The 17,016-nt window shown below is 45.9% G+C and overlaps 1 protein-coding gene across 5 annotated transcripts in view; it reads left to right on the top strand.

Annotated features, from left to right (window-relative positions):
• The window catches only part of Tet (tet methylcytosine dioxygenase-like), a 278,954-nt gene that overhangs the window by 96,159 nt on the left and 165,779 nt on the right, over nucleotides 1–17,016 (top strand). The gene's annotated exons all lie outside the window — the stretch shown is intronic.

Below are 17,016 nucleotides of genomic sequence, written 5' to 3' on the forward strand. Positions count from 1 at the left end.
GAAAGGGAGAGAAAGAGAGAGAGAGAGAGAGAGAGAGAGAGGAAAAAGGAAAAACGCGAAAGAGTATCTCGTCTAACGCTACCACCGGATGTTCTCAACGTGTCCCTTCTGACGTCATCGCGCCATCTCGTAGCAGATTCGACCAATGCGCGGCGGCTCGCACGATCCGATGACACGCGGCGGACGTGATACACGCGGACTCACGGAGTTCGTTACGGGCGAATTGTCGCAAAACTGGCGTAACGAGAAAACCATCGTTCCGAAACACACTCGTCTGGAAACGAGCGAATCGATCGCGGGGTAAGCTCGCCAGTTCCGAAAGAGTCCTTGGGAGTCGGTTTTTATTATCGAAGATGCGGTCCGTTAAAAAAGGAAACGTATTCGAATCAACAATTCGAATGTTCCCCGTGAGGCGTTTCGTAACACTCGGCGTGGACTTGGCGACGTTTCCGATACGTAACGACGGTACCGCCCTCAGCACCGAACGAGGCCGAACGAGGTACTTGTCACGGGCTCCGTACTTATTCTTACTTCCACGTTTTACATACAGAAACGAGTGTAACGATACCAGCCGAGGTAGCCGAATTTTTTCAACCTGCTGTATTATTCTCGCAGGAAATTTAAGCGAGGTCTCTTGAAAAATATACCTAGGTTCTTGAAGTACATAGCGGTAGCGGTCAACTGCCCGAAAGTTTTGCATCAGGTTGTTCGGAAAGTCGTTTCGTTTTTTTTCGGTGAAAATGAAACAAGGTTTTGTCAGAGTGTACAAACATTTCATGAAATCGTATATTCTTCATTTTGAAAAAAAATCACTTTCCGAACAAGCGAATAATTTAGTTCCGTGAGCGCGTGATGCGACGCGTGTTTATATATTTTTCGCGCTACGTTTCGTAAACACGGACGGAAGAGACAAACGCAAGGAGACTTGTTCCATCGACTCGCGCGTGTAGAGAAAGTGGCGTGATCGAGTCGAGTGAAAATATTCGCGCAATAAGCGGGGTGCCTCGCTCTCGAGAATCGTCCAGACGTCAACCCCCTCGTGTCGTATCGCCGAAGGATACTGCTCGTCCCGCGACTCGTCACGGAAGAAATATTCCTGGTCGTTTCCGTCGGCGAACGAACAGAAACCGTTCGAGTTCGGATCGGGCGCGTACGAGCGACTTTACGCTCTTTCGTCCGTCTCGATCGAAGGAACGAAGGAAAACCGTGCAATCCTCCGTTCGAAAATTCGTTCGAGCGTGAGTGGTTGTTTGCTAGGATCGCGTAACACCGAGAAATTGATTCGAGCGCCGCGCGTACGCGTCGCTCTCGCGAAGCTCCGAGCCTCGATCGACGGGAACCGTTCGTTCCCGCGTCGAGCGAGCGAAATTTTCGGTCGGCACGAAAACCCGGTCGAAAAGGAGGCGAAAAAAATAAAATGTCTCTCGGAGTCGGCGAGATTCCAGCGTCGAAAGGAACGAAGCTGCCAGCGGACGGAATTTACAGTTTTGCGCGTATTTGTTCCCCGGCTGCGGAAAGACTGAGACCGAACGGGAGAGCGAGACAGAGGGGAGGGGGGAGAGCGAGAGCGAGAGCGAGAGAGAGAGAGAGAGAGAGAAAGAGAGAGGGAGAGATGGAGAGAGAGAGAGAGGGCAGAGAAAAAGAGGACCTTGAATCTACGCAGTCCTGCTAGCGGCAGGAACGTTTCTCGAGTCGATATATCGATCCCCGCCCCCACTCGCTGCTTCCTGCCACGGGAACAGGACTCGCTCCCTCCCCCAGCCTCTCTCCCCGTCGCCTTCTCTTTCTCCCTCTCCCTCTCTCTCTCCCGCAGGATGAGTCACAGCCTCCCCGTAACACACCGACGTCCGCCACGGAACGAGCGCGTGCACGCGCGAGCGCGGGGCGCACGTACAATCGCGCATACGAGAGAGAGAGAAAGAGTGAGAGAAAGAGAGACGGAGAGAGAGAGAGAGAGAGAGAGAGAGCGAAAGAAAGACACTCTCCGGCTCCTTTTTTCCTAGCCCACCCTCTCCGCCGTTTCTTTCGCCGTCCCTTTCCGTCCCGTTGGCTGTTTCCGACGCTCCTTCCCTCGATTCGAAGGCTCTCTCCCTGGGAGCGCGTAACGAAACGTACGCGGAAAATTGTGCACGCATTCGATCGACCCGTTCGGACGCGTCGAACTTCGCCGCTTGCACGGTTCGAGAACCCGCGAGGAGGTCTCGAAGGGGTTACGCCACACCTTTACGCCGAAAAATAAGAAGAAACGAAATTGGTTCTCTGCTCTTTTCTACGTGTTCTTTTTTTCTTTTTTTTCTTTCTTCTTTTTTTTCGTTCGAGAGTTTTCGAGGCGTCGGGAATAACGTAACCGTGGGAAGTCCCGTCAAAGGAATCGTAAAGACAGTTATGCGCCCAGAGAGCGAATTTTGCGGCGAACGAGGAAGAAAATTTTATTTTTCACCGACACGAAGAAAGAATTTTTTTTAATTCATTGATATTCTTTAATACGTTGCCTGTTCCGCGATGTATCGTTCATTTTCGAAATATTGTAAAATAGGGTGCAAGGGACTCGTTCTTTTTTCGAAGCGTAGTAATTTGTTTAATTTTCGTTCTATTATCGGTTCGTTGAGGAACACTTTAGGATGTAATGGTATCGCTCGACTTTCGATTTTGAGACCAACGACGCCTGCAGCGCGCCGCGCGCCAGAGCAACGCCATTTTGTTTTCTCGCGTTTAAGGTAAACGTACGGAATAGGTTTCGAGAGTTTATTACGTATGTCGTTCGCTCGTGAGGAAATTCGTTTCGATCGGGCGTAGAATATCGTTGTGAAAACTTCCTGAAAATATCTACTACCTACTGTACAATTATAGTCATTTTTTAAGTCACGTTTGCAAATTAGTAATGCAAAGAAACTATGGAACGCAAACCATTGTGGTTTCGTACTGAATTTAATCGAACGTTTCGAGTAATCGCGAATAAAATTCCAAGTCGTCGTCTTCGATATTTTTCGAGTGTTTCGAGACACGTGTTTAACTGGCAAAATAGCTCGAACCCTTCCTTATTATCCACTTCGGTAGATTCTAGTATGCTTTTCGGATAAATATGTTTTCTTCGACTTATTTGAATTTCAAATCGCATTTCTCGATTTGTATCGATTCTAGCTTTTGCCGAAGACAATTTTGATACGCGAAACGAGTAAATGAACCGTGTTATAGGAAGGTTGTTCTGTATTTCCTTAATCCTCTCGTTGTATTATAAAGTTAAGAATACGAGTTAAAAATATTTTTCAACTTTGGATTTTTTTACGTTCGGAATACTTTGTATCCAAATACCTCAAAAGGTATGATCTGTCGGAAGAGAACGCATCAAAATTAAATCTTTGAGTGAGTTTCAAAAAAAGAAACGTTGTTCCGAAATTACCAAACCGCTCCAAATATCTCGAGAGTACGATCTATCGGAAGAAAACGCATCCAAGTTAAATCTTTGAGTGAGTTTCAAAAAAAGAAACGTTGTTCCGAAATTACCAAACCACTCCAAATACCTCGAGAGTACGATCTATAGTACGATCTATCAGAAGGAAACGCATCGAGGTTAAATCTTAAATCTTTGAGTGAGTTTCAAAAAAAGAAACGTTCCGAAATTACCAAACCACTCCAAATACCTCGAGAGTACGATCTATAGTACGATCTATCAGAAGGAAACGCATCGAAATTAAATCTTTGAGTGAGTTTCAAAAAAAGAAACGTTCCGAAATTACCAAACCACTCCAAATACCTCGAGAGTACGATCTGTCGGAAGAGAACGCATCCAAGTTAAATCTTTGAGCGAGTTCCAAAAAAAAAAGGCTCGATATTTTGATCCGAAATTGCCAGACCACCCCACTTAAGATCGTGTCCGCCCATCTCGTAACACCTTGCTACTTCCGGTTTCGTTGGTATCGTCTCCGGCACTTTCCACCTCGTTCCGCGGCGCCGCTCCTCTTCTCGCTCCTCCTTCGCACCTCGTCGTCTCCCACCTGTCGCGGCGGCGCGTCACTCTCACCGCTTCCCTTTTATTTTCCCGCTCGATCGCGCTGGCCCCGCTGGGACGCTTATCGGGAAACTTTGACCAACCGTTTCCGGTATGCACCCGAATTTACCGCTCTTCCGACTGGAGTCCAGAAGAGATCACTGGACCAATCCCTATCGTTGCGCGACTTCTCTACAAGAGTTTGCAGCGTCACTTTTCCGGGTTGAAATTTACCATAGAATCTTTTTCGTTTCGTTTTTAATTACAACAAGTTTTCGAGACACCTCGATTAGTAGACACGCGATTTTAAGTCGTGCATTCACTTACATATACACGTGTTTAGATATTAACCCCTTCGTATACAATATAATCGCATGAATTGGTCCGAAAATAAGAACCATGAATCTTGTCCACATTTGTACGTTCAAGTATATTTTTATTAAATATTAGAAAGGAACTTCAAGATAATGTCTTCGAAAAGAAAGTTTAGCGTTCACGAGGACGGTGCGATCGACCTTGCTGTTGATTGTGACACGTGTTATCGAAACTTAAATCGTAGGGCAAGGGGTTAAATATGGTTTATTTTTGTAGAATTTTTATTTTCTTTTTTTTCTAAAGAAAAATCTTCCATTACAAAGTAGCACATATTCCCTTGGATTTCAATCGTTCAAAACTAAGATTCTGGAAGGTACGTATTTTCACATACAACATGTGTACAAATGTTAATTCCTGTTGGACAGTTTTCATTAACATTCTCCTCTGTCCTCACTTTTCACTCGTTCAAGTCGACGAATCGCTCGACATAAACGTAAACAATAATGAAGTCGATTCTTGCAATTGAATCGTGAAAGTTTGATCCTGAAAGCGGGGTACTACCGTAACGGAGAGAACAGAGCGTCACTGACGTCGGTTTCGAGTTCGTTTCCATTCTCCCCTGTCCCCACTTTTCACTCGTTCAAGTCGACGAATCGCTCGCCATAAACGTAAACAATAATGAAGTCGATTCCTGAACTTGAATCGTGAAAGTTTGATCCTGAAAGCGGGGTACTGCCGTAACAGAGTATCACTGACGTCGGATTCGAGTTCATTTTCATTCTCCCTTGTCCCCACTTTTCACTCGTTCAAGTCGACGAATCGCTCGCCATAAACGTAAACAACAATGAAGTCGATTCCTGAACTTGAATCGTGAAAGTTTGATCCTGAAAGCGGGGTACTACCGTAACGGAGGGAACAGAGCGTCACTGACGTCGGTTTCGAGTTCGTTTCCATTCTCCCCTGTCCCCACTTTTCACTCGTTCAAGTCGACGAATCGCTCGCCATAAACGTAAACAACAATGAAGTCGATTCCTGAACTTGAATCGTGAAAGTTTGATCCTGAAAGCGGGGTACTACCGTAACGGAGAGAACAGAGCGTCGCTGACGTCGGTTTCGAGTTCGACGAAAGAATCTAGGGCTCGAGCAGGGATTAATAGGTCGATGGTAAAGCTCGGGTTACCTGTCAACAGTCACGGAAAAGTAGCAGAAACTTCTCACCCCTTTCGATTCAGCCCCTGGAATCTATCGGGCGGCCGTAGCAACGCGCCGGGCTACGCAACGTCGCAGCAACGCCGGAGTGTTTTGCATTTTTCAGCTGTAATTGCACGGTGCATTGGGGTGCCCCACCTTGTCATTAGGTGCACGTGAACGGGTGCACGTGCACGTACATATATTGCTGGCGTGTCCTGTTCGCGACAACGGTTCCAACCCCGCAAACTATCGCCCCTCCCCGCCTCTGTATTTCTCTCTCTCTCTCTTTCTTTCTTTCTTTCTCTCTCTTTCTTTGTTTCACGTTTCGATTCTCAGAAATAAACCCAACGATTGCAGAAGATCTCGTTGCCTACCCGCTGAACCCTTTCCCTTGCAATAACGTGTGAGACACGTGATAAGGAAATCGGACCGAACGTAAGAACCAAGGATGAATCGTGTCCACGTTTGTACGTTCAAGTATATTTTCTCGAAAATATTAGAAGAAACCCTTGTACGATGTCTTTGAAAAGAAAATTTAGACGAGAACAGTTAGAGTTCTGACAAACGTTGATCGTAACACTCGTTATCGAAACTTAAATCGTGTGGCAAAGGGTTAATATGTGGCGTACGTGTGACGAAAATTTCAATTTTATCAAAATGTGAGAAGAACACCACGGAACGATGTCTGCTTAGCGCGATCGATAACTTTGTTACTTTTCGATAAATTTATTCCCTCCTAAAAAAAAAAAGAGTAAAATTTCATCGCGTTACTCGACTAACACGAGTCGAAACTTTCGAGCGTCGTCTCTCGAAAATACGACCACGAAATGTCTTTCTCCCGCGATAAATTTGACGTTACTTTTTCTAACGTACTTTTCTCATTTCACTCTTCAGAGAAATGAATTTTCACTGCATTACTCCGTGAACTCGAGTCGATCCAATACCCTGTTCGTTTCCTTCGACGGATTCGTTTCGACGTCATAGTTCGCGGTTTCAGTCGCTGACTCCATGGAATCGGTGACAAGTCGATCGTTACGCGCCTCGAGATTACCGATTTGAACGTCTAAAAACGTTCAGGGAATTTGGAGATCGATCACGGTTAGGTTCACGTACCAAAGTGCCCGTGACTTTAGCAGAGTCTCGTTCTCGTGCAACGACGGTGACGTATCGTCGATCTTTGCTCGATCCATTGCCACGAAGTCAACGATAGTCGGTGTTTCTATCCAAGGTGTGATCATTTTGAATCATCGAATAGAATTACTTCGCGAAGACCGAGGAGCAGCGATACGTACGCTATTCTTGTGCATTCGTTGTTAACCTCATCTAGGACAATTGAAGGGTACGGCGCAGGAACCGTGTGTCTTCTTATCTCGATGAAAATAGATGGAAACGAAAATAGAAAACACTGGAATAATATTTCGCGATATCGACAACTTTTTCAGTTTCCGGTTGAAACTCAGTTCGAACTCGATTGTAACGAGCGCAGAGGCCCTCGAGGGAATCTCTTCGTATGCAATTTTACGCAATTTTAATTATTTATTTATTTCTGTTGGTCGTGGGTGGGTGTAAAGTAAAAGTACAAGTACAAGTAAAAATATCGTAGAAATTAATAATAACTATTGTTTCCTTTGTTTAGGTTTACGTACCTTGTATTTTTTTTTTTTACCAAACCGTACTCGATAAGAAGACACTGAAGAAACGTTCGAGGGAATAAAGTAACGAGATAAACGAATGTTATTCGTATCGGCGTGCCTGTACAAGAGACACCTGGTCGATCGTGCTCTTCGAAGTTGTATCGCGACGACCGGTGAATCGTGACCCTCGAAAGTTGCACGCGTTCGCCTCGTGTTTTCTCGTTTCTTTCTTTTTTCTTCGTTATCTTCGATAACTCGATAAAAAGATACGTTCGGTGAGCGAAAAAAAAAAAGAAAAAAAAAAAAGAAAAGAAAGACATCGAGGAGAAGAATGTAACGCGATAGCTGAATATTATTTGCATTGGCACGCTTGCATAAAGGACACCTGGTCGTCGCACCCTTCGATTCGAAACTGCAACGAAACCACCGGTGAAACCTATATGTACGTGGCCCTCGAAAGTTGCGCGCGTTCGCCACGCACAGGACCGTGTATTTCGCTCCGAAACTTACTTACCGACTGATAAGTAATTTTTTAAATTGTTCAATGTCTTTTGAATGGCGTGTTCAATTCCATCTGAATGACCCTGCACAGCAATCGCATCACACTGGTCCAATGTGCCACTCGTTGTCGGTCACGTTTCACGTTTGCATTGCTATCTATCCGCTCGACGACAATTTTTCTCCACCACGATACACTACTGAAACCGTTTTAGCGTGTTTCGTCGCAAATATTCTAGCCCCGTTGAATCTTCGTCCGCGAGTAATCGAAATCGCGGAACAATCGACCGCGCGCGAGAAACCACCGGTGCTCAAAGTACCACGCATATACAGGGTGTGAAATAATATGTGGGAAAACGTTCTAGGAACGGTTCGGTGCAAACGGACAATGAAACAAGTTGCTCGTGAAACGTATGCTCGATTTCGCATTGTTTCCAAGTTACTCGTACTTTCTAGCAACTTGTATCTGTTCAGGTTCGCGAGAGGTGCTCGACAGCTCGAACTTTACGAGCTCGTGAAAATTTCATCATCGATCCTCTCTTATCCTTTCGTTCGCGCGTCCAGGTGTTCGGATTCTGGGTAAGCATCGTTCGTTTCGCGGACAAATAGGATCGCTCCGTTTGTCGAAGGAATTACCGGTGCAAAGTGTAACGAAATTTTACGTTTCTGTATACGCGATTTCGTTCGTTTTCGACGAAACGTTTCGCGCGTATCGCGTCTCCGTTAACGACAGCTTGGGAGGGGGTCTTTCTTGACCCGGTCTCGCGAAAGCTTCGTGGATCTCCTCGACTCGCAACGAGCAACTCGAGACGTAATTTCAGAAGCGATAAAACGATCGATCGAACGACACAATAGAAAAACGAAGAACCGAGTCTAAACTGACCCCATGGTTGCCAACGACGGTTACGAACGTTGCTCGACAAAGGGTTGAGTCACACCCAGTATATTCCGTGGTCGGCAGTTAACGCAACATTGTCCTTTCCACGATTGTCCTTAGAAGCCGGCAATTTCGCCTATCGACGATCGACAGTGATTCGTTGTACCTGGCCAGCGCGAATACGGCTCTCGATGCATTATCGAGTAATCCACGATCGAAACCCACGAGAGCTGTACGCATGTTTCGTGCAAGGTGTACATTTCGTCCGAAACTTAATCACCGATAAATGTCATCGAAAGCGTTTAGATTCTCTTTGAATCACCCTGTACGGTAATCGCAGTATCCTGGCTCAGTAACTACGTTTTGTTCTTTCTAATACTATCTGTACAAGAAGCTACCAATTGGAACTGTAGACACAAGAGCGGAGAATATTGAATTTTTTTGTACTCGAAGGTTCGAATATCTCGGTGCGACGACACAGACGATTTTTACAATACTTTGTCCTTCCGATAACGAACGGAAGATAAAATTCCAATTCGTTGCTGATCGAAAATAAAAATTCGAGACCGATAGGAGGACCGTGTCTTCGGATCGAACAGGGGGGAAAGAATGAATATCGATACGTTGCGTCTACTCGTCGCGAAATACACCGCGTTGTATTTTTTTTTTTTTTGTTGGAAACGACGAACGGTACGAGTCATCCGGAACAGTCGAGCGTCAGCGTGTAAGTACCAATGGTTGCGCGTTATTGCAGTACGGCACGCAACGCAACGCACGGTTGCCCCGTCGAGCGTAGGAGTCGTCAATTTCGGCGAGCAATCGACGATCGGTGCGCGAATCACTGTTCGGGCGCGACAGTATCGCGAGCAACGAGGCGTCATCGACTAATCTGGAATCGATGTTGCCGAAGGCGAGGCTCGTGCTAAATATCATCTCGTGGTCTAAACTGCGGTCGCGGTTTACCGGGGGATTACCAGCATTGCGCGAAGCCCCGTAAAGGATATAATCCGGCTAGATTCGCCATATCGATTTTGAGACCGTGCCGGCGGAGGCTCCAATGCGTCAGGCACGCGTCTCTCCCGGTCTCTGGCTAGCTTTCAGCGGTGCGTTCGTCGTGCACGCACACACGTACGCCGCGCGCGCATTTCAAACAGCCGGGCTCCCGTGAGTCACGCGGTCGCCCCGCGCACGCGCGTAACTAGCCCTGCGCGTCACCGGCTGCGCGTCGAAGACGCGCACGGAGGACGCGCGGCGGCGGCGGCTGGTGGCTCTCCGTAACACACGGAACACGAGCGGCGGTGTGCATCGCGCGTACGAATCGTGCGACCTTGCTCACGCATTATATGCGTGCTTACACGCTCCCACGGTGCGACCAGAGCCACGCTCTGCGCGACGACGTCGCCGACACCGACGCCACCGCGTGTGCGCCGCAGAATTTTCGAATTCGCCCCGGTTTCGAGCGACCACGCGCTCGATTTTCTTCTTTTTTCCACCTTGGACGTTCGACGTTCGGAATTTCGTACCGTGCGACCGAACGTTGCAGGGTTCGATCTCGAGCCTCGTCGGGCTTAACGCTTCGGGTCGATTTTAGGCGGCTCTCCTCTTGTGTACGCGCAGCGTTATCGAGACTGGTTCGTTCGGCTCGTGGCGCAAATATGCCTTTCGATGTTTGCGATATCGCACAAATCGTTTTTACACGAATTATAGAACGAAGTAGAAATTTCTATTTCGATCAATTATCCTCGTAACGCGTTGTTCAACGCGGGTATTTTTAGGTGACGTTGTTCAACGGTGATGGAATTAATTTCTAATAAAATCGTTCGTTTCGGATATCGTTAATATTATTGTTTACGTTGTGTGTCCTTTACGATGGAGGAGGTACATTGCTTTGTGCATTTGGTTGAAACGTGGAAAGCATAAATGGGGCTTCTCGGGACGACTATCGCAGAATGTCGATACTTTTATTGTACAATTTCTCTCCGATCGTGTATTAAACTTTTCATCGTTGGTTCGATAACTTTGCAGAAGTTTCCTTGCAATCTCAAATTTTCCTTCCTTCTCTTTCACTTCGTGTACCTCGTTACAGGCTATCGGATACATTGTCGATCGTTTTTTAAATTCGAGACTCGGAAAAACGTGATCGCGCGTCGTTCGGAACGTGAACGACTCGATAACTGCGCCTATGTACGATACTTGGACATCGATGCACGATTTTGCGTTGAAAAATTTGGAAAATTTCTATTCGAAACTTTTGAACAGTTCGAACGGAAAATTTAGAGCAGGGTGTACATCGTTCGCGCGTGTCGCAACGCGTTAACCCTTTACGCTCGAACGACGACTCTCGGTCGCCATAGAATTTAACGTAACTATCGCACCGTGAAAACAATGTAACAATATACGAAATATCGAAATAAAAGTGTTACCTTCAAAATGCAATTTCTGCTTCGAGAAATTTCGCGAAACGAATCGATACGAACGAGACTGTAAATCTGAAAGAAAATCTACGATCGAGTCAAATTCTGCTCCCTTCGGTCCAACCAGAATTCAGTAACTATAATACAACGTAACACTGTACATATTCGAATATTATGAACAAACATCGTTCACCAAAAATGTTTGTACCCGATTGAAAGAAATTAGTCGGTTAGAAATTTCTAACCGACGGATAAAAATTACTAGCAAACAAAAGTTCCTAACAAACGGATAAAAATTGCTAACAACCAAAGTTGTCCATCTCTCGAATCAAATTTCGCTCGTGTCCAATTGAACGCAAAAAATGTCCTTGATTCTCTGTACCATCGTGAAAAATCTCAACCCCTCGATCCACGGGAAGTATTTTCAAATTAACTTTCTCTTCTAGACAAAAACATTTCGAACTGTATGATCGCGCGTTGTTATAACCGTAACAACGAAAAGAGAAAAAGAAAAAATAACACGAGGTTCTGGACGTGCCTCCGAGACAAATTTACAAATTCAATGTACAGAGCATCGAAACAATTTCCTTGGTCAACGTGGTTTGCAACGATGTTATACACGCAACTTCGTTTCTACGAGTGTCTCTTCGTAACCCACATTACGAGACGTTCTTGTCGAGTTTCGTGCGAACTGGTTCACGGAGCTCGAATTTTCCGTAGGCGCGAGAGAATTTCGCGCGTTTAACCGGGGCGAATCGCGTTGTTCCCCAGGGGCACGGAGCAAGGGAGACGAAACGTAACGTTCGTTCGGCGCGTAGCCGTTTCAAGGGTCGCTGGGTTTTTCCTTTTCCTTTTTTTCGTCCGTTTTCCAACGAGAAAGAAATTCACGAGGAATTTCGTCGAACGGGGTGTCTTGAGTTTCCCTTTCACGGGATTGACGCGCGAACTCAAGGTCTTGCCTTGGCTTCAGGGTCGGTGCCACGGCCTAACGGTGCGAGAGAAAGAGAAAACCTCGAGAGGGGGGAAGTACCAGAGTAAGAGAGAGAGAGAGAGAGAGAGAAAGAATGGGAAGGGGCAGTGGAGAGAGAGGGAGAGAGAAGTTCTCCTCGCTCTCTCGCGCGCTTGTATCGATCCGACTGGCTGCCGGATGTAGTATCTTCGACGCAAACGCAAAACCGAGCGAAAAGGTGAATGCAAACGCGAAATTAGACACACGCGGCACGATGGAAACGGCGCGCGCGCGCGTCTCGGCGTCATCGACGATGAAAATTCGAGAAATTTGAAAAAGACAAAAAAAATACCGGGTGATCGACTGCGTCTCGAATCCAGTTTCGATACGAGGACGAACGAATAGACGCGCAAAACGAGCGAATTGCCCGCGCGTCGAATCGAGAAAAATTTGTTCCATTGGGGAAGAAATGGGGTAGATTTCTTTTTTTTCTTTTTTTTTACCGAGTTGAAGTTTGGAATAAACGATAGGACAACTTGTTACTCGTTGAATGGATTATTTTTAACGAAGGTACAGAAGTTTGTTATCGAGAGAGACAAATAAGCGAGGACCAATGGAAATTTTGAACGTATAGAAATTTCGCGAGGAAGAGTAATTCGTAACGATGGAAGAGAAATTTTCCCCGAGTAGAAATTTGTAAGGAAGAATAATTTCCAACGAAGGTGGACGAATTTGGAACGAACGAAGAAATTTGTAGGGATGAAAAATTTGTAACGGAGAAAGAGAGATTTGTAACGAAAAGAAATTTGCAACGAAGGAAGACGAATTTTCAACGAATAGAACTTTCTAAGGAAGAATAATTTCTAACGAAGTAGGACAACTTTCCGACGAACAGAAGTTTGAAACCAAACGGATAAAAATGTCTAACCAACGGCTAGAAAATTCTAACGAACGGATAAAAAAATTACCAACGAACAGAAGTTCCTAACGAACGGATAAAAATTGCTAACAACCAAAGTTTTCCATCTCTCGAATCAAATTTCGTTCGTGTCCGATCGAGGGTAAAAAATTTCCGCAATTCTCTGTACCATCGTAAAGAATCTCAACCACTCGATCCACGGGAAGTATTATTTTCGAAATAAACTTTCTCTTTTTAACAAAAATCGTTACGAACTATGCGCGTCGTTATAACCGTAACAACGAAAAGAGAAAAAAAAAAAAATAACGCGAGCGTAACCCGAGGTGTATTTCGCTCGAATGAATTTTGAACAACCGTTGTTATTGTTGAACAAACAGCCGATAATTTCGAAATTCGGTTTCGGCTCGCCTAGAAATTGATTAACTACCGCCAACAGATTGCAATTTCCAATCAGGGAGTAAACGGATAACTATTCCGAGACGAACGCGCTAATTACGTTCGGTTAACGAGGTTCGGTTTACCGGCACCGATATTCTACTTTGTCGCGTTTCTCTACGTTTTAATCTGCTCGGTGATATTGTTCGGGATCGCGTACGAAAATTGATACGCGAAACCTCGAACCCGCGAACCTTCTCGTTCCGTTCCGAAAACAATACGCGATGTACATTTGAAAACAAAGAGCTCGATTCGCGGTAGGTAGATGCACGAAATGTTTTGTAGAAATGCATTAGACCTCGAATGTCTGGCTTGTATATCTGTTCTCCCCTTAAACGGGGCATGTGCACATTGTTCGCGATGATGTTTTCCGTTCGCTACGTTTTCGATACGTATCTTGGGGCGTCGCGCAGCTGTCACGAATCTGTACACACGGTTTTCCTTTTCCATTCGTTCGGTGTGCACGCCGGATCCATTCGCGATGACCCTGAAATTGCAACAAAGCGCGTAACCTCGCCAAAGCTTCGGAACTTTTCATACGACGCGCGCATAGGTAATGCGCGCGACACCGAAACTGACACGACGTCCTACCATTTCTCTCCAATCGTTCTTTTCTTTGTTTTCTTTGTTTTTTTTCCGTTCGGTTCACCGGGAAATTTCATTTCCCCTTTATTCGCGGTGTTCCCTCCGAATCGATTCTTTTACTATACGATTCGTTCGGTGATTTTAATTCTATCCCGATTTTTTTCATCGTCGAAACTTTTCGTTAGAGCGAGGTCCACCTGATTCGAATTTGAACGCAGATAACGGGCAATTGTTACCTGTGGTTTAAAGTGAACGTGAGATCTTCGAAATAAACGAACAAACTTTTGTAAGAATTGTACAATATTGTACAATGAAGTATCTCTTTCGCGTAAATACTTTGGAACGAACGTTACGTGCAAGGAAGGGTCAATGTTTGGATTTGAAAATTCACTTATCGGTGAAGTTGTTCGAAGAGACGAAAAGTTCTCGATGGAAATTGTTACTCGTTCGTAATTTGATTTCCGTGATTATTTCCAAGGTTCGATAGGTTCTTCGTGTTTTCGTAGAGAAGGTTTACGATATTTCTCGTAACGTTCTTTTAACGCGAAACAGTAAAATTTTCAATCGAAGTAGTCTTCTAAAGTGTGTCAAACTGCTCTACGCTCTACAATGAAAAATAGTCACCTATGGTTTATTTACTTCGCAAAATTTTCTCCGAGAAGCTCCTAAAAAATCAAAAATAATCTCAACAAACGCAAGAAGCAAAATCACGCGTAAAATCGTTCCCCAAATGGTGGAAAACTATTCTATTCTCGACGATAAGAAATCGTCACCTATGGTTTATTTACTTCCAAAAATTTGCTCCGAAAAGCTCTCTCGAAACGAAGATTAAATTCACCAACTTACAGAAGAACCAGTCACGTGTAGTAATATTCCCCAAAGGGTGGAAACTATTCTATTCTTGACAATTAGAAATCATCTCCTATCGTTCATTTGCGTTCGAAAATTCGCTCCGAGAAGCTCCCTAAAAATCAAAAATAATCTCAACAAACGCAAGAAGGAAAATCACGCGTAAAATCGTTCCCCAAATGGTGGAAAACTATTCTATTCTCCACGATCAAAAATCGTCACCTATGGTTTATTTACTTCTCAAAATTTGCTCCGAAAAGTTCTCTCGAAACAAAGATTAAATTCCCCAACTTAAAGAAGAACCAGTCATATATAGTAATATCCTCCAAAGGGTGCAAAACTACTCAAATCTTGACGATTAAAAATCATCTATCGTTCATTTGCATTCGAAAATTCGCTCGGAAAAGTTCTCCGAAAACTCGATTAAAAAACAAATTCTTCGAGTTACAGAAGAAGCAAAGTCACGCGTTCGCCAAGTGTTTGAAAACCATTCTCGACCAAAGAGTTGTTTGTCACATTCTCCAAGTGTTCGAAAACCATTCTCGACGATGAGAAATCGTCAGCCATCGTTCTTCGTTCACCGTCGAAAATTCCCTCCAAAGAGTTCATTACCCGGTCCACCGTGTCATTCGATGATCCGCGAGCCCAATCGAGCGACCAGCCCCCGAAAAAAAGAGCCCAACACCCCCATTGGCGGTGGTCATCGGAAGGGCGGGCTTATTATTTTCGTATCGGTTCGGTCCTCTCGCTCGCGATCTGCACGCGTTGACGGCGTGTTCGGGGCCACTTCGGATCCTTTTTTCTCGACGACTCCTCGCCGCTACCGGATTCGTGCACACGCTGGATGGAGCAGGTAAAAAGGCCCTTACAGCTGTCAGACAGCTGCCGCCTCTGTCCTATATACATACGCGATGAACCGCTCCGATGCGCGCTCGCGTTCACCTACCTACAGAAACGCGCTCGTGTACACGCATACGAACGATCTCGCGGCTCGAAATGCATTTTTCGTTCGGTGTACGTGCACCGTTCTACGTACAATGCGAAACGAACTCGTAAAAGGACCACCACCAGTGGTCATAACGGAATTAGCGGTGCATCGTTCGACCCCTTTTCCACGACTCCGCTCCCGAAACTACCCCCTTCGCGAACGTATCTACCTTCCAGGAATCTCGTACGCTCCGCGAATCTCGTACACTAGTGCGTAACGATCGATTCAACGCTATCGAAACCTATTCGAGTCGTTGTTAACGCACTTGGTGACGTATTCTTAACGACGTTTCACAAATAGTAGTTCCAACGATACGTTCTTCTCCCTGTACAATGTTCGCGAAATACACTGTTTGGAACGCAATTGGAGAAACCTCGCGTCGATTCGGGAACCGTGTCCAATTTCGAGGAGAAACATCGTTTCGATCTTCCCGATGATCGTAACACGCGATAACCGCGCAAGGTTCCGTACTCGCTGGTGGCTGCTCGATGTTATTTTACCGGCTACTTATCGCTAGAGGGTGGATCGTGCTCGTTGGTTGGGATCGAATGGCTGTGTTCGCGCGGCGATCGTTTCACCGGGAGAACTCGCGCGCATAAATATTCGATTGTCCCTCGTTCGTGAGCCCGTCGGAACGACCGCGGGACGCGATCGTCGAACGTCGAAAACTGGTTTTCTGGTTCCCGAGTCACCGTGTCGTCTTCGCGATCCAGCGGCGATCGCGAGTCCCGCCACCCGGTGAAGTACGAAATCGTAGGGAACGGGGACGCCGCGGAACGAAAGAGGAGAGAGATACGCGTCGAGACGCCGAAGATTTGTGGCACGACGCGCACGGCAGAGATTTCGTACGGGTGTCTCGCATTCGGTGACTCGGGTAGAGACTACTCTCGGTCGCGTAGAATACGATCTGTCCGCCGCGATTCTCGGATGCTTGGGATGCATACACCGGCGTGGACCAAACGGCCAAGTCGAAATCGACGAACGGAAAACAAGAAGAAGATTCGCCTCGAGATTGGATACGTCGCGCGATATTTTCGGAGAAATTTCCTCGAGAATCCGGAGACTTCGATCGTGTAACCCCGAGGGTGGATGTTTCCGATCGGATGGCTGGGACGCGAGGTAGATGCGGGCTCGAGAGACGAGAACGAGCGGCGAAAATCGGGCCGGCACGGAATCGTGAAATTTCGAAACGGGTGGACGGTTCGAGGATACGATCGTTCGAAATCTAGAAGGAGAGAGAGAGAGAGTATGTGTTTTTCGATTGTAGGAAGGCAGTCTAAAATACGGGAAGACTGGAATCGAGAAATTTCGATCCGGATGAACGATCGTTCGAAATCTGCAGGGAGAGGAGTATACTTCTATTGTAGATTCCAC

Source organism: Ptiloglossa arizonensis, chromosome 3 (genome assembly GCF_051014685.1).
Source record: "Ptiloglossa arizonensis isolate GNS036 chromosome 3, iyPtiAriz1_principal, whole genome shotgun sequence".
Taxonomy (NCBI): Eukaryota; Metazoa; Arthropoda; class Insecta; order Hymenoptera; family Colletidae; genus Ptiloglossa; species Ptiloglossa arizonensis.